Source organism: Eretmochelys imbricata, chromosome 3, assembly GCF_965152235.1.
Source record: "Eretmochelys imbricata isolate rEreImb1 chromosome 3, rEreImb1.hap1, whole genome shotgun sequence".
Taxonomy (NCBI): domain Eukaryota; kingdom Metazoa; phylum Chordata; order Testudines; family Cheloniidae; genus Eretmochelys; species Eretmochelys imbricata.
In genome coordinates, this window is record NC_135574.1 from 67,814,901 (window position 1) to 67,841,769 (window position 26,869).

At 41.5% G+C, this 26,869-nt stretch overlaps 1 long non-coding RNA gene across 1 annotated transcript in view; it reads left to right on the forward strand.

Moving 5' to 3' along the window:
* The first annotated feature begins 11,066 nt into the window (after nt 1-11,066).
* The window catches only part of LOC144262041 (uncharacterized), an 81,096-nt gene continuing 65,293 nt past the window's right edge, over nt 11,067-26,869 (forward strand). The window contains exon 1 of the long non-coding RNA XR_013345485.1: nt 11,067-11,864. This is a non-coding gene — a long non-coding RNA (uncharacterized LOC144262041). The remainder of the gene's footprint in view (nt 11,865-26,869) is intronic.

The window sequence follows — 26,869 nt, forward strand, 5'->3', positions numbered from 1 at the left end:
GCGTAGCAGGGGCGGTGGCCACCGCAAAGGCTCAGGGGACTTGTGGTTTTTTTCCGTCTTCCCTGGCACTATGCGAAGGCGTTCAAAGGGAGTGGGGATGAACTACACTTCCCGCCATGCAGCGCGCCGGAGCCCTAACTTCCGGGGTAGAATTTAAATCCCACAGAGGCTGCAGTGTGGGATGTAGGTTAAAGGACAAGTGACTGAGAGTGGTAGCCTTATATGTCTCTAGTGCAGAAAGCAGGCAAATAACAGTTAGGCAGGGAAGAAGAGCTTTAGCGCTGAGCGAAATATAAAACACAGTTGCACCCAGGAAAATAGGCCTAACTCTTGGGGGGGAAGTTCATATGGCAAGATTTCCTGAACCACAAAGCAGATCAGGAAGATAAGAAATGAAAAGGGAAGAGGCCTTCTGAATATGGTTGGGGCTGGCAATCTAAGATTCTGTTTGAGGAAAGGAGCATTACTTGTTCTCAGCAATAATAGTGATTTTATACATAAGTGCACTCCTGCTGGGATGCTGCACAAACTCTTATTATTTCTTTATGACACCACAGGTGTACATGGTACTTTACAACAAGTAAAATATACTGCACAAATGCTCTTAAGTAAAATTTGTGGTCTCAAAAGCTTTTAGTGTCAGAATTGTACCAACAAGTACAATAGTGTGTGAATAGAAAAAAATATGACAACACAGGTACACATCCTAACTAATAACATACTGGAAAAGACCTTAGTTGAAAAATTGTTTCTTCAACATGATAAAGTGCTATTCTTACAATTACTTAAACTGCTATCTTGTAGAAGGAAGCAAATGGAGGGCAGGGGAATAGGTTTAAAAAACTGTTTTCTATAGGGCAACATCAAACTACAAAAAGAAAAGGAGTACTTGTGGCACCTTAGAGAATAACAAATTTATTTGAGCATAAGCTTTTGTGAGCTACTGTTCATTCACGAAAGCTTATGCTCAAATAAATTGGTTAGTCTCTAAGGTGCCACTAGTACTCCTTTTCTTTTTGCGAATACAGACTAACACGGCTGCTACTCTGAAACCTATCAAACTACAATTTACCACTGTGCAAAATATAACAGTCAATTTAACTATTAGTAGCAACAAAAGATAAAGATAAGGTATGTTCTTGGTAAATTAGTAACATTTTTAGAGATTAGGGAAATAGTCCCTTTCATAAATTACTTGGGTTTGGGTTTTGTCTTATTTTTAACAAATCAAACAAACAGTTCTTTAAAGGATGTGACTATACATTGGAATAAAACCTAACATCTGGAAATGAATCTCAGTTTTACAGGCCAAGATTAATGTATAAGTAATGTCTACTAAACCAAAAGAGGGTCATATCAGTCTAAATATACATTTAATTATCCTCATGACAACGTGTTTGTACAGTTCCTAGCACTATCAGGCTGATCCCGATTGGGCTTATGGGCACTACTGTAATATGAATAAATAATAAATAACTTGCTTTCCCTGTTAACAATAGCACGTGTCAGGCCTGGAATAACTAGAATAGGGTTTTCATAACCAGATGCAGCTGGAAAAGGGTTTTCCTAACTTGAACAGACCTAAAAGTAACTAACTCCTGTAGCAAACTAGTTCTTCTTACTGTTGTCTTTTCTTTTGGACAGACTTGAAGTAGTCAAAACATTTCATTAAAGTGGATTCTGATAAGCCTTTCTTTAACCAAGGCAACATGTAAAACAAGGCCCTACATGACTAAGGGCTTGTCTACATGAGGAAAAATACCATCATTACTATACCAATATGATTATACTGTTACAATTATTCTTCCCCGGAAGGACACTGTTATTCAGAATAACTGGCCTGTGACATTGCACTCTATATGATTTTATGAAAATATGCTAATGAGTGTGAATATAATGTAACTGGAATATGCTTCCTACCAAAGGTCTCTTGTAAGGTATCATTACAAAGCTTATAATCTACTGAGTGGGGTCATCCTATTTGTATAAATGTATCACTCTTGTATCTGAAACTAGAAACATGAAATATAACTCTGAGGGCCTATTGTAATTATGCAAAGTGTGAGCCATTAATGGTGGTTTGGAATCTTGATGGTTCCCATTAAATAGGACAAATGACTGTAGATGGCTCTGTTTACTTGTAAGTCTTCCTGTATACCTGTGTGCTGGCAAGTGGGTACTGAAGTCTTACAGTGACATGTGATCATGTCACCTGAACTGGAATCCAACTTTAACCTGGTGCTTTTCCATTTAAAAGGAGGGGTGGGAACCCAGAGAGGGACAAAGGATTCCCGCCTTCTTCAAAAGATATATAAGGGGGTAGATCAGAACAAAGGGGGCTGCAGTCATGAGAAATCCCTGGGGGTGGGGGGCAAACAGCTGTGCATATCTCTCTATCAGTGTTACAGAGGGTGAAAAATGTATGAGTTTACCCTGTATAAGCTTTATACAGAGTAAAACGGATTTATTTGGGGTTTGGACCCCATTGGAAGATGGGTATCTGAGTGCTGGAGACAGGAGCACTTCTTCAACTGTTTTCAGTTAAGCCTGCTGCTTTTGGGGGACGTGGTTCAGTCTTGGGTCTGTGTTTGTAGCAGACTAGAGTGTCTGGCTCAAATCAGGCAGGGCACTGAAGTCCCAAGCTGGCAGGGAAAACAGGCTCAGAGGTAGTCTCAGCACATCAGGTGGCAGTCCCAAAGGGGTTTCTGTGATCCAACCCGTCACATGGCCTTTTTTCAGTTCAGCTTTATTTGCAAAGTAAGCTAAACCGGAAAAGCCCATGGTGGGACTTAGACAAGTGTAACTACTGTGGTGCAATTATGCTGGTATAGTAATGCTGATAAATTTCCTCATGTAGACAAGGGTTCATATGGGCACATAACTGACTTAAACGGTAAAATGAAACATTCCATGAGCCAATAAGACCAAAGCAAAGCTTTCTTACAGTGATGGCTTTGAATCAGGGTAATCCTGTCCATCTCTCAACGTATGTTTTACACCTAGCAGAGTGCTCAAGACCTATCAGAACCTAGAAAGTTGACTCTGTCTTCATCTACATTTTGAGAGACTTGTTATTCTGGCACAATATATAATCAGTTATACCAAGTTTTGTCATAATCCATATCCTCTAAGTTTAATTTACATTTGGTTCTATCATATAGGCCCTATCTATCTTAGCAAAAAAGGGGCTTTCTTCCAATTGAGTTAGCTCAGTCAAGCTAGCTTAACTCAGCTGTACTTCTGCTCCGGCTTCCCATCGTAACAGCCACATAGACACAATGGCCCAGACCTTCAAAGGTATGTAGGTGCCCAACTCCCATTGAAATCAGAGAGCTGGGCGCCGAAATACCTTTGATGATTTAGTCCAGTTTAGTCCAATAAGATACTTTGAGCTGTGTCTACCTGAATGTTGGGGTACGGGGCGAGTCAGTCAAGGTAAACTAACTCAATTGAGCTAATTTAACTGAAAATCCAGCTTGCCTGTCTTCTAGACACCCTTTATGGTCATTTATGCCACCACAGGACATGACTGTGGAATCTGCTTGGTGCAATGAGTGGTCAGGGATGACAGTCGTTAATCACTCTCTCATCTGTGACCCAACCATCTGTCTGCTAGATTTTTGTCTACCAAGACACTTGTGTGGCCATCTCTGAACCAGTTTTGAACAGGACAGGGCAGCTGTGTGGACAGTCGCTTTAAATGGGTTTTTTCTAATGACCCACAATTCAGCAGCCGTCAACTTCAGACTATATCACATATCCTTGACGAGTGTCCACTGACTTATTTCAGTGACAGACTACTGCCTCTCCACCTGGCTGATGACAATGCCATCAAATGGCTGGGCACATTGCGCATACACTGATATATAACTGAAAATACAGCTTTTTTGCCCAGAGAGACAGGACCATAGTTACAAGAAGCAGTTGACTAGGGCATTCATAGAATCATAGAATATCAGGGTTGGAAGGGACCTCAGGAGGTCATCTAGTCCAACCCCCCACTCAAAGCAGGACCAATCCCCGATTTTTGCCCTGATCCCTAAATGGCCCTCTCAAGGATTGAACTCACAACCCTGGGTTTAGCAGGCCAATGCTCAAACCACTGAGCTATCCTTGTCTATACACAAATTTTCACAGGTTTCAGTTTATCTTAAATCTGTTAAACTAAATTGAAATAAGCCTAATGTAAACCAAAATACACACAACTTTTTGCACCAGTTTCATGCAATTTAAAGTTACACCTTAAACTAAACCAGTGCAGTTTTTCCTGCAGACGAGCCCTAAGGCAGCAAAATGTCCAGTAACAGTGACAGTGGTTGAGGGTTGTCAGAGGGCATATGTTTCCAATTTAATTGTAGTTGAAAATACCTTTAAAGTCAGGGCTTCAATCTATTTGTTGTATTATTGTTCTTTCTTTATATATTTATATATATTTATTGTCAAAACAAAATGTATTGTACTGTAATCAATTATACACGATCCTGTTAAAATCTATATTTTATAATCTTATTTTACACAAGTAGCATCCACTAATTGTATTAACATGAAGGGTGGGATGAAAAAATGATTTGTTTAGTAGTGATGCCATATAGCTGTGCTTTTATTAATTCTGTACTTCAAGTGTAAGACCTATTAAAAGGGCTAAAGGCCAGATGTAGCCCAGGGCTTTGGACATTGTTGTGGTTTTAGAGGAAGTGGTGGAATAGTTGCTCTAGCTTATAACTTTTGGACAATTATGACAAACCTCTTTTTCAGGCTCCTTGAGTATTAGTCTTTACATTATCATCTTTCCTCTGTCCTCCTGTTCTTTCTATCCTCACCCTATTTCTCCCACTTGTTCTGCCACCTCAATATCTTGCTAGTTTTCTTTTTTTTTACCTTCTATCCTCCCCTCGCTCTCTTTACGTCTCATGTAGGCCCCTGTGATGGGGCTACACTAAGACTGAAACAGGGGAAGAGTTGGAGAACGGCAGGAGAATTGAAGAATTGGCAGGGAACAATGAACCGCGGCCACTGGGAGTTGTGGGCAGCCGTGCCTGTGGATGGTCAATGTAAACAAACTGTATCATGGCCCGCCAGCGGATTACCCTGATGGTCCATGTGCAGCCGCAGGCTGCAGGTTGCCCACCACTGATCTAAACCAAAGAAAATCTCACTCACTCATTCCTTGCACGCCCTTACCCTTCAGGGTCAAGTATTCTCTGTCAATCTCTTGAAAAACATGCACACATAAGTTATACAGGCTTTTCCTTGTTATCATTGATACTACAAAAGTAAGAGTAAATATGTAAGAGGGGTTGTGAATTTTTTTTTCTTCATGTAAGGGGCCTCCGGCCTCAAAAAGTTGAGAAACACTGCACTAAACTAAACTTTAAATTAGTGTTGGTCTTTGAAGCTTAAATAAATGTTACATATTAGCATAAAGGGGAATGAATCCTTTTGTTCATAGCTTTCCAAAAGAGTACGTGTTCACTTTTTGCAGATGCCATTTCCCATAAGCTAAGGGAACAGTAAAGCATTGCTTAATAATCAGAGTGTGGAACAGAGTCATCTAAAGTTAAACTACACTGGTGGAAAAATTATAGGCCAAGGGCCTGATCCAGGAAAGCACTTAATCAAATCCTTAATTTTAAGCACACAAGTAGTCTCACTGAAGTCCCTGAACAGACTTGTGCAGCTGGGTAAGGTGCCCAGATGCTGTGAAAACCATGGATTTCAGCTATGTGAGCAGATCAAAGAGTAGAGAACTACAAAGGGTATGGTAACAGCTGAAAAGTACAGTTGAGGAAAGGTGTGGTGTCTCACATGCCATCAACCAAACTGTTAACTATGATGCATAAAGGAGAAAACATAACTTTCATACTCAGATCTTAGACTGGGTTTGCAATATTGGCAGTTAGAAAAAATAATTTGTTAGCCAAGCAAGACATTAAGAGACAAACATGAAATTCCAGTGTGGTTTACTATCACTTCCGAGAATATAAACACAATTTAAATCAATGACTGGCTGGTAACCAAACATTTCTTCAAACATCCAAACTTTCAGGCAGCCTACATTTTGTTTACTCATACAAAACCCATATTTATTTGTGTGTGCAAATGGGAGAAATGCATATTTATTTGTGTGTGCAAATTTACTGTTTATATAGACACATTTTGCATGTAAACACAACAGAGACTTGCTGAAAACTTAGCCCTTCTCTACAATGAGCAAGTAAGAACTGTGGACTTTCATGATTCTGTATTCTCCTTGTTCTTTTCTTGTTTTTTAGACTGCTCTTTCCATGTGCCCCATCAGCTTTTCCTCCTGTTCTCCTCTCCTGTGTTGTTAGTTTTTATTCTAGTATCCCAGAGGGCTTTGGTTTCAGGATCCTCTTCTCTCTCTACCCCCCAGTCTGTCCCTGGGGACATCATGTGTTTCATGGCCACCACTACCATCTCTATGTCAATGACTCCTGAATCCACCTCTCCATCTCTGATCTACCTCCCTGTTCAGTCCCACATCTATGTGTGCCTCTGACATCCCACACAGCATATTTCACACTCAGTTTGCCCTACTGTCTTTGTTTTTAAGAAAATCCTAATTTTCCTCTGAAAAAATCCCTTTCTCCTCCCTTCTTTATTACCATTGATAATTCTGTGCTTCTTCTCCCCATCACCAAGCTGTACAACTGTGGTGTCACATTTGACTCCTTTTCTCCCACTATATATAAGATGGTGCCAAACCTGTCAATTCTTCCTTATAACATCTTACACCTGCCCGTTCCTATCAATCCTTACTACCAAAGCTCTGCTCCAACTGTAGGTCATCTCTTGCCTCAGTTACTATGTTATGCTTCTATAGATCCTTGTATCAGGTATCTCAGAGCACTATATCTGTGAAGCATGAAATCTCTTCCCGCCTCTCTTTTCTGATTCTCACTTTGCCCCGCCCTCGTCCATCAACCATTCATTTGTTAAAATGGTTTTTGTTGGCCACCACTGAGACCATGTCACTCTCCTTTTTGAATGCTTTCATTGGGACCCATTGCCTTCTGCATCAGGTAAAATCTTCTGTCCTCACTTTCAGGGCCCTGCACAGCTTTGTTACTGCCTTTCTGTCTTTGCTCCCACACAAGTTGTTCAACCCAAGCCTTCCCTTTCCTTACCTCTCATCTTAGGGTATGTCTACACGAAAGATGGCGATAGTGGTGCAGCTGTGCCACTGTAGTGCAATAGTGTAGATACTTGCTACAGGGACAGAACAGGTTTTTCCATTGCTACAGTTAATCCCTCCTCACCCTCAAGAGGCAGTAGCTAGGGTGATGAAATAATTCTTTTGTCAATCTAGCAGTGTCTATACTGGGGCATAGGCTAGTTTAGCTATGTGTTTCAGGAATACGAATGTAGTAATGTAGCTAGGTTGACCTATGTTTTGGGTTTAGACCAGGCCTTAGTAATTTCTTTCATGCTGAGCCTTGTTTCTGGAACAACTGTCCTGATCTTGTAAAAACAAATCCACCCTTTTCTCTTTTAGATCTTTCCACGAAATGTACTTCTTCCATAAAGTCGAGTGCCTTTCCCATCACTCTTTTTCTTGTCATAAAAATGAAAATAATAATAATACACCCACACTAGTTACAAAACAATGAGATTAGCTATTTCTGACTTTAGATGTTCTCAAATGGAATTATATGACTTCCAGCATTCCATCCCTTCCTATGTGTTTGCACAATGCCTAGTTTACTCAGTAGTCCCCAGCCAATCCTGACTGGAACCTCTGGGCATTGCTGTGATAATTATAAGCATGGCTATAATAAGTAAGTAGCCACATAAAACGTATTGATTGCTGTTTAAAGAACAGAAAAGAAGTTTTCTTTTATGATTATTGAAGTCAGTGACAGAACTTCAATTAACTTCAGGGGGAGCAGGAGCACGTTCTCCATCCATAAGTTAAGTGTGTGGTTTAGTGCTTTGCTGGTTTAGGACTTAAATATGTGAGGAAGCACACCAACTTCCTCTGCTAGGTAGATCCAAAGCAGCTGAGGGATGGCATCCATTACAGCAGTCAACCCGGTTGCAAAAGGAGTGACAGAAATATTGGTGTTCAGCTGTGGGGCTACTTGAAAGTTGGATCCTTACAAGTCACTTCCAAGTAAAATACAATCACAACTTCTCTTGTCCATAAGCAAGATAATATAAGCAAATATTCAGCATCATTTTCTGTGTTGTTATCTTCAACATGTAATTTTAGGTGGCTATCTGAAATGAATGACCAGCAATGATGCTATTAACAAGAGAACAGATGGGCTATAGAATTTTATTTCTGTACTTGATCCTAAGTTTGAGACATTTCACAATAAGTATTAGAATGACTCAAGGAAATATTCTGTCCTTGAAGCAAATTCAGAGGAGTACAACTTGTTCAAAATGATTTTGAAAGTAAACAAAAGAGTTTAAGGTCAGAACTGACTCCTTTGAAATTCAGCTATGAAATGAGGGATCATCCACAATGCTAAATATACTTTGGGGATGAGCACCAAAGATATGTGAATTTTGTAATGAATTAGATTACATAAAGAGACAGAAAAATCTTGAGAACTTTTTTTAAAGTAGAGCTCTGATATGTTGGAACATAAGAACAAAATTCTCAGGGGGTCTAGCTTAAAGTCCAGAATCAGCATTACTTCTTCCCTTGAAGAGAGTGAAAACTAGAGGTGGGTAGAGTACATACAGTATTATTATCCCTTTTCATTGTGGATCAAAGAAATAGAATCCTCAGGGCTGCCAGGCTTTTGATTTCTTGCAGTGGATCTGGAGTGCAGATTTCTCTGGACTGCATTGTAACCGTTCTTGGTTTATTGCTGTTGGATATGCTGTACCTCCTCAATACTCTGAAATATCAGTTCCTACAAGGGACTTCTTATATGCACTGGATTGTTTGTGGTATAAATGATTCTTTGAAACTGGATATAATATGAGTGAACCCCTCTTGCCATTCACAGAAGCTATGTTTTATTATGAAAAGTTTTTTTTTCCTTTTTGTAGTCTTTCTTTGCATCTGAGTCAAATTTTCTTTATCCCAGCTCTATCATATCTACAGACTCTACCTATATTATATACTAAAAGCCACAGAGTTGTTAATTTGTATTTACTTATTTATTTCTGTACAGTTCTATAAAACTTGGATGATCAATGCTATTTAAAATCAATATGTATACATACAGAAGTATCACAGATAATTATAGTCTATATATATGTATATGCAAATATGAATGAACTGCTGTATGTAAGTTTTAATATGCAGGTAGGTTATATAGATATATAACACATCTAACCACAAAATGCCAGTGCAAAAAAGCAGGTCAGCTTTGAGGTGTTTGTGCTGATTCAAAAGTGTCTGATTGTGGAATACTGATGCTGGAATGGCAGAAATGTGTTAAATCTGGGGTAGATATTAAATGTGCACAAAGTACCGAAAACTCTATTAGTAAATTATATTCTGAAGAGAAAGAGCAAATATCAGAATAGTGAGGGCTGCCTTATAAGGGAACTTGTTGCTACCTAAGACCAGGGTGGATTGATTTAAATCAAATTTAAATCAAACTTAAACCAAATCATGGTTTAAATTACTAGCCAGGAAGACTTGATTTAATCATGGATTTCTACATAAAAGTGCATTCTTGTTGGTTGTTATAACCTTAATATATATTCTTCACAACTCAGAGATAGATGTAGGTTTCAGTTTTAGAAGGTACACTCAATATATTTTTTAAGTGATTTATTTTGAAAACTTTTCAGATTAGTTTTACAGCTATATCAGAAAATGAATGATTGTCTGGTTATTTCATTTACCAAAGATAAATAAACAGATATTTATGAAGTCATTGGGCGGTGAACTATCTCCAATTGAACAGGTTAATCATTAATATTTGGAGGGTTTTCTTGCCATGCTGTATTAGGAGGAGAACATCACCAGACATTTAAATTGTTTTATATAACTAAAACAACAACGTTATGTATTCTGGATTTTTTTTCTTCAACAGCAAACATATAATATTTTAACAAAATAAGCATATGAATTTTTGAATTCAGTTAAACATTCAAGTTTTTTAAAATCAGGTTTGTTTTTGTTAAAATTGTTTTTAACTAAAATAGTTAAATGAAATTTTAAAAAAACAAAACAAAAATTAAATCGACTATGTCAGCCAGGTCAACATGAGAAACTTAAAATATTGGCTTCTGCAGCTAACTCAGTCGTCCTCACCTTCATTTTCCTGTTTGTTCTTAATCTGGAAAAGAAAAAGAAGCTTTCCTGCTTTTTCAGGTCCCAAACAATTTCTCAATTTGGAATGAATTAGTCCAAAGGAAGAAAATTTTCTTTCTACACCAGCAGAAGAAGCTACTGCTGTTAAAAGTGAGATTATCACTTCAACAGTCTCTGAATCCAAGTGCTTAAGTGACTTCCACCAGGTCACTGGTGTGACTTTCTTTAAAACATCATCAACAAACATAGATTTCTTGAATGGTTCACCCTTAGCTCTGAAGTTTATTATAGTTGGCATTATGGAGGGATGATTGCTGGATGTCCATGTCATAGCCAACTCCTCTTTGTCAGCAGTTAAGGTTTGACCCTGGTACCAAGTATTGAGAATATTTGCAAGAAAATGAGCTGGAGATAGTGCTTATCCCATTCGTTTTTTTAATGCTTGTAATTTAACTCTGTCATTGCATATTTCTCTTTTTAAGATCTCACTCAGTTCCTTCCAATTTTCAACAGTGTCAGCAATAAAACAGCGATTTACCTGCATTTTGTTCAAGGCTACAGAAATAGGCTTCAGAGTACTCAGCATGTGTTCAACATGTCTCTTAAGCCCAATGTTGAGAACCCTGGCTGTTGCAATGCCATCTATTTTTTTCACGATTTTGTTCACAATTGTCATCAGATTAGGCCAGTTCTTGATATAGTGCTCAAAACAGTCCACTGCTGAGTTCCATCGCACGTCTTGTGGGAGAGTTAGCTTGGTTCCTCCCACTTTTTTCAGAGCAGCTGCTGCAAAGTGGTTGTTACGGAAGAATTTTGCAATTTCAACAACATTAGGGTTTATTTCTGGAACACTGAAGTCTTTGGCTAGGAGGTACGTCAAATGAGCACTGCAACCGTATGTCATTAGCTTGGGACTCTCTTCACTCTCTTCTAAATTTCTTCTCATCTTGGATACATTTGCAGCATTGTCTGTGACCAAGCTGTGTACTGGACATTTGAATTTTTTCCCCGCAGTTTGTTATACCTTTTACTGTTGCTATTTGTAAGTATTCTGCTGTGTGTGCATTTCCTGATGTATCAATTGTTTCTGTAAGGAAGACATTCCCTTCTTCTGTTGTCACACAAGCACCTACAGCAGGGTCATTGTGGACATTGCTCCACCCATCAAGATTCAGGTTAACAATTTCACCCTCTAGACTTTTGCACACTGCTCAATTTTTCTTTCATACACTTTATCCAGCAATTTGCCCGCGACATCAGCTCTGTTGGGTGGACAGTATCCTGGTCTTAATGACTGAACCATGTTAATGAAGTGTGGGTTGTCAATCATACAGAAAGGACAGTTTGTTTCATAAACAAACCGGGCAATTTTTTAATCAATTACCTCTTTTTGTAATCTGCTGGTTCTTATCACAAATTTACCTATGGTTGTTTCTGGATGACAGAGACTGTTTTTTTCTTTTTGCTGCAGGTGATATACTGTGGCTACGTGACATACATGATGTGACTGAAACGCTATCATTGGCAGATAACTCTGAAACTATAGAAAATGATGGTGATCTTGAAGGTGGATAGTCTTCAGAATCCTGTATGTTGAGGATGGATTCTCCTAAACAAAGTAAGTCAATGCAGTTATTTAATTATTATTACCACAGTGCTCATTTAGTATTACTCATTGAATTCACTGACACTCAGTACTACTTTAAAGGTGAAATTGTAAAAGGAAGATCTGCCTATTTAAGCTATTTATTTTTTATCACAACTGCATCTAAAATGATAGTACCATAGAGTAACAACTGTATTTTTTGCTCAAACACAAGAATTTAAGAATAGTCCAGATGGAAGACAGGCAGTCCTTAAGAAAGAAGTATGAAATAAAAAAGTTTACCAACCTGAAGATCCTGCATATTCTGACGTGTTCCTTTCATCATCTTCAGTGCAGCTTCCTCCTGAGTTGGAACACTTCTCATGATGATGTTTCATTCAGGCAACCAGGCCTTGTGTTTCTTTGTTACACTGCTTGCATTTTGCATGCATGCCTGTCTTAGCCATAGGTAGAGGAACTTCATTAAAATATTCCCAAACGGGGTCTCTTTTAGAGCCTGCTGCCATTATAGGTTTTCTCTTCTAGTGAGAGAATGGTATGGTAGATCTCAAATCAATGAAGGCTATACTCAGAAAGACCTCAAGACTTCTGGAATATGCTGCTCAAACAGTTTCACTTTTGTTTCTACTGCCAGTCCCTCCCTTCTCACATTTATCTCTAGACTTCTTCTCCTTGTCCAGATCTATTCTGCCCCCAACAATCTTCTATTAGTTGAACTTTTTGAAACTTTTCACTTTTAGGGAAAGGTAAGGGATTGACTCTGTGTACACAAATTTGGAGAGGGACAATAGGGTTGAGGTCTGTTATTTCTCACCTCTATATATTATTTATGTACTGAAAAACATGTTTGCTGTTAACAAGCATGTAATCTCTGGAGACACAAATCCACAGTTTGAGAACTGCAAAACTAAGTATCTCTGATGGTATCTTCTAGACTAAACACTAAGTCCCATTGGGTAGATAGAAAGATTAACCTAAATAATCTATACAGAAGCCCCTGGAATCCCATAAAATTGGGTCCCTAATCCATGAACTATTGGAACTCATTTACAAAACTTTTCTTAAACATTACATGAATATATTGTCTCATACTATAGAATTAGAATTTATAATCCCTGTTCCATGATGAGATATCTTTGAGCTATAATGTATCTTAATTAAACCTATCTTTAGATTTTTATAAAAAAATTTTATAAAAAGATTTTATAAAAAAAAATCCAATTTAAATAAAAAAATCTGATTTTTTAATTTTTTTTAAAAAGTCATTGATTTTTATCTACCCTGCTTAAGACTTTATGTAAATCTTGCTGTCAAACAGATTAATGCTGCTTTGTAGTCTTTATGAGAGAGCTATTAAGTGTGGAGATAGTTTTAAAAATTAAAATGGAAACATTCAGAAAGAGGGTGGATTTAGCATTAGCTGCTTTGTAGCTGGCATTTATATTTTGATTTTGAAGCAAGAAACTTTCTTCTAGATACTGGAGAGGCATAAAACATAAGGAGAAAAGGTATCTCTTTGAATATGGCATGATGATAGTCTGCTCTGAAGGTATACTGAATGACTGCCTTTTTTTGTGTCAGAATCAAGACTCAGACTTCCTGAGGATGTACCTGAAGTATGTTTTTTTAAAGCTTTCTGGGGGATTTTATGTAAACTTTTAATGCTGCACATGGCAGGGGCGGGGTGAGAGTAGGGACAGGAGGAAATTTATAAATACCCAGGATGTTTATTCAGGGAAGTGGCAAAGCAAAGCTCTTGTTTGTTCATGAATGACTGACAATCTTTTGGTGCTTTAATTTTTTGGTGGTAAATGTGCATTCTGAGTGGATCTGGGGAATACTTCTCACATGAACTATAAAATCAGATTCAGCCCTGATGTAAATTAATGAAACCTTGATACCAATGGAAGTTGCACCACTTTATGCTAGGGCCATAATCTCTAAATAATGCCCAGTGGTTGATATGTTGTGAGAGAGGAGGTTGTGTTTTGTGGCCAGGGAAAAGAAAGTTGCCTCCATATTTGTCTTTCTTTAGAGCTCAGTCCAAGAGCTTTATCTGTGGAAAATCAGAGGGAGCCAATGCCTTCAAAGGGACATATGTACAGTGCAGCAGAGCAGTTGTCTCGTTGAAGAAATCTGGAATGAGATTGTTGGGAGTCCAAAAATGAAAGCCTACCCTGGTGGCCAACAGCTTCCTGTACATCGTTCCTGGACGATTTTCTCCTAGCAACCTATTTGAAGGAAAAGATGCCCCATTCCTTCAAATTGCATTTTGGAAGCCTCTCCAGTTTTGATAATCTGAGGGGGAAGGAAAAGGTTTAGTGTCTGTTGGGCTGCTCCAACCAACAACAATTAATTTGTGGCTGAGGGACTGTTAGGCGCATGTCAGACTCAGAACAATATTTCTGGTTTTCATGCACTGACTCATCAGTGTTTATAGGCTTCCAACATGTCAATTGCCCTGAGGTAACCTGGTAAGGAAGGATATGACTAGGCCAATTACATTGGCTGAGAGCCTAAGCAACACCCTGCTTCAAGGATAAGATCACATTTCTGTCATACTGCCAGTAGTTTTGGTAAAGGAAACCAGAGTTATCATCTTTGGAATTCTTTTTTAAATGAGCCTAAATGTTTTGGAGGAGTCTAGTTATCCCCTTTGAGTATGTGTGAGCTCTAGTGACTGAGATGGTGTAGCAAATAATTTATTCTATATACATAATCTTTTTTTGAGACATGGAAGAATGTCATTCAGGTAGAAGAGGGTGTGGAAAGCCAGTTGCCTAATGTCTGATATTTATTTCATATTAGATTGCATGATATACACAAAAGACTGGACTGCCCTTTATCTTTTCTAAGTTTTTTTTTTTTTTTTTAAGGAGTGGCAGCACAATTTGTCCATTGTGAGGCCTTCCCACCCTACTCAACAATTCCTAGCATGCTCTTAGGAGCTATATAAATACATAAATAATTATGATAACCTGGCCTCTTCCTGTCACTTGCCAAACCACGTGTCCTTATAGACATTATGTGATGAAAAGAAAGGAAGAGGAGAGACAAGTTTTTATATTTAGATTGCACACTCTTTGGGGCAGAGATTGTCTTTTTGCTCTGTTTGTACAGTGCCTAGCACAATGGGGTCCTGGTCCACGACTCGGGTTTCTAGTGCTATGGTAATAAAGAATAAATAAATAACGTTTAAAAGTTATGTGCAGAATGGGGAAAAAGGGGTTGTATCCCTTTTTACTACTTTATGATGTATAAAGAAGTGTCTTGAAGGGGATTAGTGGCAGGATATGTTTGTTTTTTAATTGAGGAATATCAGTCTGATCTTCCCTAGTTTTGCTGGAAGGCTTGCTGGAGCTATTACATGTGACTTTTCTCACCCCATAACCCCAATGAACGGGCTGGATTATCAATTTTTTAACAAAGTGCACCTTTCTCCTAAATGTTTTAGACATTGGCATTAAATAGGTCAAAACAAAACCCCAAAAGTTATAAACAGTCTCACTGCATGTCCTTCCCTGTCTCAAAAGCTGAGCTTTCAATCTCAAGAGAGATCATAATCCTATCAGTTCTCCATAGATGTCAAGGAAGAGACATAATCTGTATTTCTAAATTAAAATGCAAGCCAACACCCTCCTTCACCTTTCCCCTCTTCCCTTTATTAAAAAAAGGGGAAAATAACCTTTCAGGTTGCCTATGTACATCATAAAAAAAAGGGGGGGGGGGGGGCAAAAAAAGGTACAAACTCAATTTGTTTCCATTGCAGAGTCACACTAGATGTCTTGGAGTTATCTAGTTGCGGTCTTAGATGAAAGCACTCATTCAAGTGTTTCTCACTTCCCAGTGAATAAAGCCAGAAAAGGAACAGCACCCTGGGATTCCTATAGCAACTACATAACACTAACCCCATCACCATCTCTGAAAGCCTTGGAGGTAGCCTCAGGAGCAAGGATCCTCAAATACAAGCAGGGCCCTGCAAAAGAGCCAACTAAACATAGTCAGTTAAATGAATAAACTATTTGCTTTACCTTTTATTTTAACCTACAAGGTGAGCTCCACTGATAGAAATTGTGGCTTTCCTTTCTACAGATGGGGTCTGCACTGGTGATGCTACACCAGTGGCTGGCCATAAATTGCTAAAATCAGAGCAGATTCCCATTGTAGACAAGTGTGTTGTTGTGTGTGTGTAATTTTGTACTTAGGGGTTAATTTCATTTTTGAGGATCCCTTTTGCTCTGAACTGGAAAGAGGTTCACTAATCACTGCAGGGGTGAAAGTAACACAGAAGACTTACCGGTATGGGGGCCTGGCTCTGGGCCCCCAGGAGGAGCGGGGCCTTGGGTGGAAGGGGCGGGGCTGGGGGTCAGACTCCCCCAGCCAGCCCATCCGCACTGCCTGGCCCACGCCACCCGGGGCTCCAGCAGCGATTTAAAAGGGCCTGCAGCTTCTGCTGCAGCAGCAGTGGCCAGGAGCCCCAGGCCCTTTTAAATCACCAGTCCCCGGAGCAGTTGCCCCTTTTACTGCCCTCACCCCCACTGGTGGCCCTGGTAGGGTCTCTACCAGCAGGGCTACTGACAGAGGTGAGGGGGGAAAGGGGCAGCGACGTTAAAGCACCAGCGCTTTAACATCGGTTGTTTATGGGCTGCAACCGGCGGCCACTTCTTACTGGTACGCTGTACCGGCCTACTTTCACCCCTGTCACTAGGAGATATCAGTGTCCCTTGTACAGTTTCAGACATGCTGTACAGAGCAGTGAAGTGAAACAGAAATAATCACTAAAAGAAAAGGAGTACTTGTGGCACCTTAGAGACTAACCAATTTATTTGAGCATAAATAGTCACTCTCACTTCCCTGTGTATGTCCTGTCCATGTAGAGAAACAGGAACCAAACTAAGTTTAAATGGGGTTTAAAGGAACAAGACATTGGTTTGTACAAGGGAGAAAAGCTACCTAAAGTACCCATGTAGTTGACTTTAGAACAATGTGCACAAATTGTTACCATGTCACTGGGAAATCAAGAGAGTCAGAGAGACTAGAATCCATGAACACAGAGAATTTCACATATACTATTCTGCGTAGGTTCTCCTACAGTGCTCATTGTTGTATACCTTTGTGCCTTCTAGAAGTGCATTAAGCAATGTGACTAAACATCTGTCACATGCTACTTGGTCTCTCACCTTCTCCCCAAGAGGAGATGCACAGGCACTGGAGAGTCTTGCTGTATGTATTAGTGAAGGCAAGGTCAAATAAATGCCCCTTGCACTTGGAATGGAAGGTGGTGAGGTTTGTAATGGTCCTTAATTTCTTTGGGAGTTTGTCTGGGCTCATCCCTGAGAAAGTTCTCTCTCTTGCACAGACAAGCTTTACTCTTATTGTTGAAAGTTCCATTCTGCCAGGGAAGCAGAGTTGTCAACCACAGTCTTCATCCTGGAGCTTTAGGTGGGCTCTTAGGTATCCTGGACCCAGGTGATGGAGCACCTTGAAGATAGGACCAAGACCTTGAACTAGATTTGATACTGCATGAGAAACCTGTGTGGAGAGCAGAGGACAGGTTTCATGTACTTGTGGTAGCCTGTGTTGTTGAGGAGACATGCTGCAGTATTTTGTACTAGTTGGAGTTTCTTAAGTGCAGAAGGCTTCATGCCCAGGTATTCCACATTCCTGTAGTCTAGCCAAGAGGTGACAAGGGTATGAATAACTGAGGTTGGGTCTGCATCCTACAACTGGAAATGGTAGAAAGCATTGCTTGTGGATGCTGCTATGTGGAAGCTTAGCATCTGCGACAAATCCAACAGTACTCCTAAACTTCAGACTGAATTGACCAATTGTGGGTGAGTGCCTTCAACCAAAGGAGACTGTGCAATGGCTGAAAACTCTGCTAGATTCTTTCCTCTGCCCACCAGGATCATTTCTGTTTTGCTCAGGTTTAGCATCACCTACCTGTTCATCCATGTGCTGATCTCATCCAAACACTGGGCCATATTGGTGGTAGTGGTGTGATATTGCATGTTTCAAGGAGAAAGGAAAGATTTCTCCTCTGAGGGATGCACGGGCTCTTTTTGTCAGGAGTGGCACCAGTGGTTCATGACTGTCTTTCCCAAGTCAGGAAAGGCCTGGGTCAGATTCACAGATCTTGGGTTGAAAATCCATTAGGGTGTCCAGAACTTCTTGATGATTGTTTGTATTGAGCTCCAGGAAGGCAGGTGGGCTGGTGGATGTAGGCAGAATGGATCCATGCTGTTTGAGAAGGCTTTCTGAATGTATGTGATCTTTTTTCGTGAAGTAGGGTGATAATTCTTTGTAGCACTTGCTGCTCACTTCTGATGCAGGTTGTAGGCACTCAGAGTTGATGAAGCGGCTTACCACCCTGGATAGCTTTTTGGGGGTGAGATTTTGCAGCTTCAGAGGAGGCTGAAGGGACGGCTCTCTTGCTGTACAATATGGCCTCCATATAGACTTTGAGGAATTAATGTTTCATCCTGTCTGTATCAGCCTTTGCTTTCTGCTCTCAGCATTTGTGTTTCTACCCTTTCTCTTCATCTGGGTCAGGGTGACAGAAAACCAAAGACCTCAATGAGGAGGAAGAGGCCATTTTGGGGCCAGTGTGTTAATGATTGAAATTATTGTACAATGATAATGATTCAACAAGATCCTCAGCTCCCTATCGTATGGGTAGAGCGCTGTGGTACTTTAGCAGGTTTGGGAATTTGCTGGAGAACCTTTGTTTTAACTGATAGGACTCTTGAAATAATGTGACCTCAGTGTTTACCTTGTTAGGCTAAAGTATTTAGCGCAGCTGTTAGAAGCAGTTCATCATTTTTATCAAGAGTACAAATGGTACTTCATGGGGGTGGAGGAGTGTTCTGAATGCAGTGTACATTTTCATGTTTTAACTTGCTAATTTGTACACAGTTAGGGGTTGAGAGAGAGAGAACACTTTGTCATCTTATGAAAATGATGAGCAACCCCTTATTATAATCTTCTGAGAGGTTTAAAGTGTGTTCATGAATAGAAGTATGATTAAAATGACATCTCAGAGTTTCAAACATTTAGTCTCATTCGGTGGGGTCCATATACAGTTTTCTGAATGTTCATTCCAAAACAAGATGTTTCTAACCTCCAGTGGTGCTGTAAACCCCATCCTTTCTGTCTTGGTGGCCCAGATGCTAGGAAACTCAGCAGCACTCCTATCAGAAGTGGAGCAAAAACAAAGAAAGCCAGTCTCCTGCTCCGGGCTCACTGTCTGAGTTCTAATCTCCCATTCCCCACACCCAGTTCCAGTATCCTTGCCCAGCTACTCCCAGTTCTACCCCTCCTCACACCCTAGTTCCTTGTCAGATCTCTTCCCACCCACTCATTTCCCCCCATTGGTTCCTAGTCCCTGTCTCCTTGTCCAGCAAGTTGCAGTCTAGCTCTCTTTCTTCGGTTCCTTGTCTGATTTCAGGGTCCCACAATCCCTACCACAGTCAGTTGGCTCTTAGACCATCCTGTTTCCCTCACTCGTTCCCAGTCCCACTCTACCCACCTGGCTCCTAATTCCAGGCTCCTTGCCCAACCAGTTCCAGCCTGCCCTCCGCACCTCCAGTTCCCAGTCCCATGTTTAGTTGCTCTGTGAGGATGGTGCGTGTACAGTCTGGTCAGTGCTGGGACTAGATTTGAGCATGCTCAGTGAAGATGGAATCTTCAGGACTTCTAGCTACTAAAATGGAATGTCTCAACTGAGCATTTGCCAACTGCAATGTTTCAAAGTCTTATAACCTGGCCAAATTTGGGATGGCAAAAGGTACAGCCCTGACACAAAGGCCACTCCTTCACTAGTGACATGGAAACATTTAGTTCAAATAGTTAATGTTTGGTAAAGTTGTAAGCAACTGAAAACAAGGACTTATAATGGGACATGTCAGGCAACCTTAATAGGCAGCACTACTAGTCCCACCTATAGTATATAGGTAAGGCCTGTGAAGATTGCAGGTCACACATGTTTGCTGCTAAATCAACTAGAGGGCCGTTAAGGTAAGGATGGACAATTGCATGCCATAGCATGAAGCCACTGTGGGCCACAACCCTTTTTTGAAGGTGTGGGTTGCTGTAACAATCTCCATTTCATGGCAGTTACACTTTTGGCAAGCTGCTAATGCAGCCTTCAGTTGGGAAAAGTTTGGGTGCTCCTGCATTCAGAGCCATACAGAATTTTTTGGGGACCAAAAACAGACACACACACACCCCACGTCCTTCCCCAGAAAATTTACCACCAAGGGGACGTCTGGTGGCAGTTAAGAGCAGTCAGGACTGCACTATCCCACAGCAGTAGCGTTTGTCCCACGAGGCTGGGCCTGACTTCCCGCTCTGGGCACTGTGATTTGTACATAGGGTCACAGCATTCAAGTCTTTCCCAACCCTCCTCCACAGCATGACAGAGGGGCAGCTAGGCCAAACCTGAGTGACGCTGTGACCCAGCATGCCAGTTTGGAACTCCAGTTGGTTTGGGGCCTCTCTCAAAGAGGGGCCCAGGGCAAACTGCCTGTTTTGCCCCACTCTTGGGTGCTCCTGCCACCATCACAAGATTGACTTACCTTGAAGGGGAAACATCACCATCTTGCTTTCCTTCCTCCACTACCTAGCAAGGGGTGTGACAATTCCCCACAGCGCAACTAATCTGTGCACATCTGACAGTTTTGCCTGATTCATATTTCTACAGCTCTAACAGCAAAATGTCTGAATAGTATTTAACATGGCAACAGCCACGTAACTATGTAAATACAGCTTGGTCCTCTTTTTGTTCCTTCTTGCTACTCAGCCTGCTTCCCCTCTTTCACTAGCTCCTAAATCAGAATTCTCCACCTACAGAGATGGCAGCATTTTACATCTACTTTATCTAAGTGTATATGATTATGGTAGTGGATAACCAGGCTCCTCTTCCATTCTTCCTCTACTACCCAACATGCCTCTCTAAGCCCTCCCTCATACTCCCTCCCACCACTCACATAAAAGCACTGAGAGGATTGACAATAAGCACCTCAAAACACAGACCTGGAATCATAGAATCATAGAATATCAGGGTTGGAAGGAACCTCAGGAGGTCATCGAGTCCAACCCCCTGCTCAAAGCAGGACCAATCCCCAACTAAATTATCCTAGCCAGGTCTTTGTCAAGCCTGACCTTAAAAACTTCTAAGGAAGGAGATTCCATCACCTCCCTCGGTAATGCATTCCAGTGTTTCACCACCCTCCTAGTGAAAAAGTTTTTCCTAACATCCAACCTAAACCTCCCCCACTGCAACTTGAGACTATTACTCCTTGTTCTGTCATCTGCTACCACTGAGAACAGTCTAGATCCATCCTCTTTGGAACCCCCTTTCAGGTGGTTGAAAGCAGCTATCAAATCCCCGCTCATTCTTCTCTTCCGCAGACTAAACAATCCCAGTTCCCTCAGCCTCTCCTCATAAGTCATGTGTTCCAGTCCCCTAATAATTTTTGTTGCCTTCCGCTAGATGTTTTCCAATTTTTCCACATCCTTCTTGTAGTGTGGGGCCCAAAACTGGACACAGTACTAGTCCAGATGAGGCGTCACCAATGTCGAATAGAGGGGAATGATCACATCCCTTGATCTACTGGCAGTGCCCCTACTGATACAGCCCAAAATGCCATTGGCCTTCTTGGCAACAAGGGCACACTGTTGACTCATATCCAGCTTCTCATCCACTGTAACCCCTAGGTCCTTTTCTGCAGAACTGCTGCCGAGCCATTCGGTCCCTAGTCTGTAGCAGTGCACGGGATTCTTCCGTCCTAAGTGCAGGACTCTGCACTTGTCCTTGTTGAACCTCATCAGATTTCTTTTGGCCCAATCCTCTAATTTGTCTGGGTCCCTCTGTATCCTATCCCCACCCTCCAGTGTATCTACCTCTCCTCCCAGTTTAGTGTCATCTGCAAACTTGCTGAGGGTGCAATCCACACCATCCTCCAGATCATTTATGAAGATATTGAACAAAACCGGCCCGAGGACCGACCCTTGGGGCACTCCACTTGATACCAGCTGCCAACTAGACATGGAGCCATTGATCACTACCCGTTGAGCCTGACAATCTAGCCAACTTTCTATCCACCTTATAGTCCATTCATCCAGCCCATACTTCTTTCACTTGCTGGCAAGAATACTGTGGGAGACCATGTCAAAAGCATTGCTAAAGTCAAGGAACAACACGTCCACTGCTTTCCCCTCATTCACAGAGCCAGTTATCTCATCATAGAAGGCAATTAGATTAGTCAGGCATGACTTGCCCTTGGTGAATCCATGCTGACTGTTCCTGATCACTTTCTTCTTCTCTAAGTGCTTCAGAATTGATTCCTTGAGGACCTGCTCCATGATTTTTCCAGGGACTGAGGTGAGGCTGACTGGCCTGTAGTTCCCAGGATCATCCTCCTTCCCTTTTTTAAAGATGGGCACTACATTAGCCTTTTTCCAATCGTCCGGGACTTCCCCCGATCGCCATGAGTTTTCAAAGATAATGGCCAATGGCTCTGCAATCACATCCGCCATCTCCTTTAGCACTCTCGGATGCAGCGCATCTGGCCCCATGGACTTGTGTCATCCAGCTTTTCTAAATAGTCCCAAACCACTTCTTTTTCTACAGAGGGCTGGTCACTTCCTCCCCATGCTGTGCTGCCCAGTGCAGTAGTCTGGGAGCTGACCTTGTTCGTGAAGACAAAGGCAAAAAAACTACTGAGTACATTAGCTTTTTCCACATCCTCTGTCACTAGGTTGCCTCCCTCATTCAGTAAGGGGGCCACATTTTCCTTGACTTTCTTTTTGTTGCTAACATACCTGAAGAAACCCTTCTTGTTACTCTTAACATCTCTTGCTAGCTGCAACTCCAGGTGTGATTTGGCCTTCCTAATTTCATTCCTGCATGCCCGAGCAATATTTTTATACTCTTCCCTGGTCATTTGTCCAAACTTCCACTTCTTGTAAGCTTCTTTTTTGTGTTTAAGATCAGCAAGGATTTCACTGTTAAGCCAAGCTGGTCGCCTGCCATATTTACTATTCTTTCTACACGTCGGGATGGTTTGTCCCTGTAACCTCAATAAGGATTCTTTAAAATACAGCCCGCTCTCCTGGACTCCTTTCCCCCTCATGTTATTCTCCCAGGGGATCCTGCCCATCAGTTCCCTGAGGGAGTCAAAGTCTGCTTTTCTGAAGTCCAGGGTCCATATTCTGCTGCTCTCCTTTCTTCCTTATGAACTCGACCATCTCATGGTCACTGCCTCCCAGGTTCCCATCCACTTTTGCTTCCCCTACTAATTCTTCCTGGTTTGTGAGCTGCAGGTCAAGAAGAGCTCTGCCCCTAGTTGGTTCCTCCAGCACTTGCACCAGGAAATTGTCCCCTACCCTTTCCAAAAACTTCCTCGATTGTCTGTGCACCGCTGTATTGCTCTCCCAGCAGATGTCAGGGGGATTGAAGTCTCCCATGAGAACCAGGGCCTGCGATCTAGTAACTTTTGTGAGTTGCCGGAAGAAAGCCTCGTCCACCTCATCCCCCTGGTCCGGTGATCTATAGCAGACTCCCACCATGACATCACCCTTATTGCTCACACTTCTAAGCTTAATCCAGAGACTCTCAGGTTTTTCTGGAGTTTCATACTTGAGCTCTGAGCAGTCATACTGCTCTCTTACATACAATGCCACTCCTCCACCTTTTCTGCCCTGCCTGTCCTTCCTGAACAGTTTATATCCATCCATGACAGTACTCCAATCATGTGAGTTATCCCACCAAGTCTCTGTTATTCCAATCACATCATAATTCCTTGACTGTGCCAGGACTTCCAGTTCTCCCTGCCTGTTTCCCAGGCTTCTTGCATTTGTGTATAGGTACTTGAGATAACTCGCTGATCGTCCCTCTTTCTCAGTATGAGGCAGGAGCCTTCCCCTCTCGCACGCTCCTGCTTGTGCTTCCTCCTGGTATCCCACTTCCCCACTTACCTCAGGGCTTTGGTCTCCTTCCCGTGGTGAACCTAGTTTAAAGCCGTCCTCACTAAGTTAGCCAGCCTGCTTGCGAAGATGCTCTTCCTTCTCTTCATTAGGTGGAGCCCGTCTCTGCCCAGCACTAGAATGAAATAGTTCTATTTGAGAAAAACCAATTTAATGAAGGAAGAATAAACCTGCAGCTGCTTTACACTGGGTCCTAAAAAAACAAGGAAAATAGTGTCAGGGTTTCCAAAAGCACCTAGTGATGTTTGGGTACAGCTGCTTGGGAATTTTTTGATGAAAGTTTTGTTGTTGTTGTTGGAAAATGTTGATGTGTCAAAAAGGTTTCTTAGGCCCAGAATGGAATTTCTGATCAAAATGTGGGAGTCCCGCCCAGAATAGCCAAGAGTCCAGTGGTTAGGGTGCTCAGCTAGGCTATAGGGAAACCCAGGTTCACTTCCCCAGCACTGTATCCAGCAGAGCAGAGATGTCAACCTATGTCAAAACGTGAAAGGTCTCAGGTTTGTCCTGATGCAGAGTGGGAACATTTTTCTGGGATGGAAAACTGTTTCCCACAGAGCTCCAATTTTGGGTTCCAAAAATGAAACAGTTTAAAGCGGTCTGATTTTGGGAGTACTTTCTGAAAATCTGAAGCTGTATCAAGTTACGCCCCCAAGTTACTCTTGTGAAAATCTTGACCATCCATTCTAATCTTCACCATGATCCTGCAAACAGCTACATGTGTGAGTAACTCTGTGCATATGGGTAGCCCCTACTCCATGTGTAAAATTACATTACAATTACAAAGGGTTTGCAGCAAAGTTTTACACAAACAGACATTTATAATTAAAAACGCTTCCTATTCCTCAGGCTGTTGCTCTCAGTCTTTCCACTGTTTCCTTGATTGAAAGAAAAAAACTAAGTTAATTAGGTACAAAAAAGCCCTCACAGCTGCTAAAATTATTGACACAATGTAAAGATAACATAAAATCCCAAGAGAAAAATGTATCAACTTACTCTGATGTGGTGCATCATGGCCCTGAATGGCCTGTGACAGTCCTTGAACTGCCTCCTCCTTGCACAGCTGCTGTCATATCAGCGCAGTTTTAATGGGGAAAGGTTGCTGGCCACAACAATCTCACTGTAGGGGCACAGATCTGACATAGCTTGTCCTCACTATAAAAGATCTATCGGAACACAGGGTCATGGGGATTGCCATGCTGGACCAGACCCACCTAGTGCAGTGTCCTGTTTCAGACAGGAGCCAATGCTTGCTGCTTCCGAGGACAATGTGAGAAGCACTGTGGTGGACAACTATGAAACAGTTCATAGGCTTAAAAGAAATTTCCACTATCTGTTAGTGGCTGTCTTAAGCCTGGAAACATGAGGGTTTTATAATTTGCTATTTCAGCTTCTTGCCTCCTAATTCCCTTTATTGAGCAAAATAAAAATAGGAAAAGAAGTGAGACCCTACTCCTGTTCCTTCTGAAGTCAATAGCCAGACTTCTAATGTTTTTGATTGTGCAGGACCAAGCCCTTAATAATCTAGTACACAGGGTAATAAATATAATGACAAAGAATGACAGCAAGTCAATATCTATAATTTCTAAGCAACCAATTCCTCTGTGGATCCCATTTTAGGTTGACGCATATTGGGTACTGCCTCACCCAATGGTTATCTTAGAGCTGCCCTGCATCAACATTTTCTGCCATGCAGTCAGGTGCCTTGTACAGAAAAAACACATGTGAACAATATTTTACACATACACACAGTAGGGTAGATCACAATAGATGTCAATAGACTATAGGAATAAATAAGACATTATTTTCAGGCAACTGTGTGATGTGTCCCTACTACCCAGGCTTCTGATTGATGTTATTGAAGAATCCATTTTTATTGGATTCATTATGTCCCTAGTTCATAATTGTCAGAGAGAGACAGCTCAGCAGCACAAGGACAATGTACTATTAGAAATTTCCTGACTCAAACCTTACAGTTGGTGAATGTTGGTCCTTGAATTCCACTGCACGCAAACTCTAACACTGAAATCATGCTTGTTGGCAAATGGGATTAACGGAAGCTGAACGAGTGACCTGGATCGTAACCTACTGTGTAGGTCCAAAAATGGATCGGCAGATGTGGCATTGGTTACAGTCTAACCAATATGTAGCATGGATAGTGTGATGAGATTTTCAAAGTGAAGAATTGAGACGTTTGTTGCAGTGGGTGGGAAAAGACGAAGGTTGGAGCACACACAGGAGATGGTTTTAATGGGCATCGGGGAGATGTCCGGAGAAAAGTGAGAGAAAATGGTGCCTCTTTTCCCTTTCCTCAGCCAATCAGTCTCCTATTGTTTCCCTGTGGATTTAATTGTATGGGTTGGGGAGGGCTGGCTTCAGGAGTTATATAGAGCAGAATCTCACGGGAAGGTTTAGAGGGAGAAGAAATTGTCAGCAAGTGACAGACCCAATGGGGTGAGATCTTTGAGGGCACATGTCTTCAGTCTGGGTCTCATCAATTTACCAGCTCAGCTGAGGTTCCATCAGGCAGCCTATCTGCCAAGGTTTGCTAAAACCAGGATAAAACACTTTTTTTTTTTTTTGTAAAACTGGTAGTGACACAAGGGCAGGCCCTGAAAACTGGGGCAATACTGATGTTCAGGAAGGTATGATTACTGAAGACATGAGTTACTCACAGATCATTTTCAGACAATCAGCCAAGACTTTCAAACATGTGTGCCTAAAGCAAGTTAGGGTCCTAAGTCCATCTGTAAGCACCTAAGTAAGTAGACTGATTTTTCAAAAGTGCTGAGCAGCTAAAAACTTCAGTCTGCTGTCCCCTCCTTTCCTCTTGTGTGCATGTAATAGATCAGGGAGGGGCTGCGTCCAGAGTGAGGACCTCCCTTAGAGTGAAATCTGCAAAAGGGTTCCTGAGTTATGCTCTCTGTCTGAATTGGCAGAAAAGTAGAACAACCCAGTAGGGACCAGTTAAGGATCAGATACCCTTCCTGCCTTTTACTTGAAGTTCTTAAAACAAACAAAAAACCATCCAC